A 3248-nucleotide genomic window follows, 5' to 3' on the forward strand; every position below is an offset into this window, starting at 1 on the left:
CCTCAGAGGGATGCTTTGTTTCAACCACTTTCTCCTTATAAGGTAGAATTTCGACCTGTAAAAGTTATTTCTTCCAGTTCAGCCAGTGGCTTGGAACACTGCTTCGTCAACTGCACGGTGTAAGTTGTCCCAGGGCAGGTCCGAGGGTTGTGGAGTCAGCGGGACGGGATGAGATGGGTTCCAGAGCTCCACGAAGCAGGCTTTCCTAGGACCCTACTCCCGACTCCTAGCAGAGATCAGTAAGGAAATGGATTGGATTGCTATTCACTTTTTCAAAGATCAGATCTACTTCATTTACATGTCAAGAAAAATTTCTCAAGTATGATAAAGTGTTTACAATTTTCCTATAGTTCTTCAAATGCCTGACATTCATCGTTTCTCCCTACCTTTAAAATTCCTTTCTTTTTCACATTACCTTTCTTAATTGCTTCTTATTGTAAAAAACAAAGACAAAAAACAAAGATGGGTGGATCTGTTGTGCACATTAGCAGGTCTATACAGAAAAATGCACAGAGGTTTATATGCCATTTACAGTAAAAGCTCAGAGTACAAAGTCAAGAAGGTGAATCTGAAATATCAGCCTTGCTCTGAAAGAAGCCTGTGTAGATACCACTGAAGCTTAATCAGAATTTTCCCTCACCAATTATCTAACAGTGGCAAATGTAAAAAATCTGCAGTTAAAATACATAGCAGTCACTCCATATACTGCCCTCTCCCCACTCACCCAACTTCTGAATAACAGGGTTTTTTCAAATTTTATTCCCTTTTAGTTCAAATTTCATGGAAAAAGCTGAAAAGTCATGTTTTAGCAATATATCCCCATAGAGCACTGCAATTTACCAAGATTTTAATGTATTTGGACAGAAATCTTACTCAAAGATTAGTAATGACTATTTTCCAGCAAATATTGAGTAAAAAATAATTTTAACCCCAATCTGAGGTGATAAGCTTCCTTTTCTGGGGGACACAGATGCTGAGACAATTGTAGCAATTATCCAGGACAATAAAAGAAAGCCTATGACAGTCTGTCATATGATGGTGAGTGTGCATCAAAGCTCATCATGGTTTTTGGTGAGATCTTCCCAATAATTAGTAGCTTGGCTTCCAACAGACATGTTCCAGTTGTCCAAGATCTCCTCTTTAGTGAGCTTTTCATCCTTGTTTTTGTCCGACTCGTACACCAGGTGCCTGGCCTCAGCATGCGCGTGGTCATAATCTTGCGGGAGGATCCAGTGGCGAATCTCATCTTTGTCAAGCTTCCCGTCCTTGTTCAGATCTCAGAATTCATTAAACTGCTCCCGTTCTGACAGCACCCAGTCTGGCTCAGGGCCATCCTCCTCGTGGGAAAACATATCAGCAATATACTCATCCTGATACACAAGGCCACCCCCATTCTTGCTGATGTCCTCCAGAGTTTCCCAAACCACAGTCTCCTTAATTCATGTGCCCAAACTCCTCAGGGGGCAGGAAGGCGGTGAACTCCTCCCGGGTGGCTGTCTGGTCACCATCGAGGCCCGCAGGCTTGAACCTTCTCTCATCACATGGCAGCATCTTTTTAAAGGTGTGATGATCTGAAGTATCATGAAAATCTGTGGGGTCTCCTAGGCAGTAACCGTAGGTGGCTTGTTTGTGTTCTTCCCAGGAAATGTTCTCGTCTTTGTCTCGATCATAATCCTTCCAGACTTAGGTGACATGATCGTAGGTGTACCTTTTCTGCACCCGTTCGATCCAGGTTTTCAGCTCCTGGGCGGTGACAAAGCTGTCCCCATCCCTGTCGATTCAATCGACAATCTTCCCCAGCCTCTCCTTGCTCTCCTCCGAGGTGAGCTGGTGGAAGGTCTTGGAGTCCTCCTTGCCCAGGAAGGCCTCGTGGTCGTACTGGAAGCTCTGGTTGTCCTCGGGCGGCCGCTCACCCAGCTCCTTGCGCCCCGCACCGTGGGCTTGGCCCGCAGCGCCGGGGGCGCCAGCAGCAGCCCCAGGACCAGCCCCAGGTGGCACCCGCGGCAGCCGCACGCCATTGTCGGGAGAGGAGAGCTGCCCGCGGGGAGGCACCGAGCGAGCGATGAGAGCGGCGGCTCGGGGACGGGGGCTTGGAGTGAGCGCGGCGGCGGGGCTCAAGTCTTCGTCTTAGAGTTGAGGTGGTACAGCAGGAAGAGGAGATCTGACTACAGGTATCTGTCAAGGTGCAACGGAAGTTGTGTTTTGTACAGACTCAGGGGAGAGATACCTTAGAGCTTGGTACGTGGATTACTGCCTCTTGAGGTTGTGATCTTCATGTCCCTGGAAGCAGTCACGTGAGGCCTCTACCAGAGAAGGGATTGCTCTAAATAATAGTGATAAGGACAGCTGACATTTGTCAGGTGTTACTATGTGCCATGTACACTGTAGATTGATTAACTCATTTAATCTTACCAACAGCCCTATCAGGTAAGTACTATTATTATCCCCATTTTATAGATGGGAAAATTGAGGCACAGAGGGCCACTAACTTGCTCAAGCTCGTGCAAGGCAGTGTGGGTCCAGAGTCTGAGATCCTCTAGCACAAGAAGAGGGTTTGAGCAAGAAGACCTCTAAGATTTTTCCCATCCCTGAGACTCTGACGTTTTAGGGCGTTCTCTACTGGGACCATCCTCAAGTCATGTACTTCTTGTGGCTTTTAGGTCACACTCCGCCTAAGGCCAAGGAGACAAGACACTGCTGACTCATTCTTTCCCAGCGGCGCAGGCTGGGAACTGAGCCAGGTCACTTGGCCAGCCTGGTGGCAGGTGCCGGTGCTTGTGGTTTGGCGGCGGGTCAGCAGCCGGGATGTGGCCTCAGGGGCTGACCCGTGGGGAGGGCAGTGTGTCCACAGAACTCAAACTCTGGGACCCTTCAGAGAGGGGTGGATTTGGGGATAGGAAAGAATTACAATTCAGAATTCAACAAGATGGACGTGTGAAACTGCAGAGCCCTAAGTGGACTTTGCTCAGCGCCAGGGTCGAGCGTGGCTGACCCATGTGCACCTGGGTGACCCTCCCTGGGGGCTGAACAGGGGCTGCTGACAAGCCTCTCCAGCACTGTTCATCCCTCGACATTGACCCAAGGCCTCCTCGACAGCCAGGGAGGAACAGGGTGCCCTGCTGGAGGGACCTCCCTGCCCAGGGCTTCTCAGAGGTGTTCTGGGTACCGGCGCCCAGCAGAAAGTGTAGGGGTGCCTGGTCCCACCCGCTGCCCTGAGGGCTGAAGGGGTCAGTATCATGGCCCGTGGG

The 3248-nt window shown here is 49.7% G+C and overlaps 1 pseudogene; it reads right to left on the bottom strand.

Moving 5' to 3' along the window:
• Positions 1–990: 990 nt before the first annotated feature.
• LOC137777639 (reticulocalbin-1 pseudogene) lies at positions 991–2018 on the bottom strand (annotated as a pseudogene).
• Positions 2019–3248: the final 1230 nt, after the last annotated feature.

The sequence above is a fragment of the Eschrichtius robustus genome, chromosome 15, assembly GCF_028021215.1.
Source record: "Eschrichtius robustus isolate mEscRob2 chromosome 15, mEscRob2.pri, whole genome shotgun sequence".
NCBI classification, from domain to species: Eukaryota; Metazoa; Chordata; class Mammalia; order Artiodactyla; family Eschrichtiidae; genus Eschrichtius; species Eschrichtius robustus.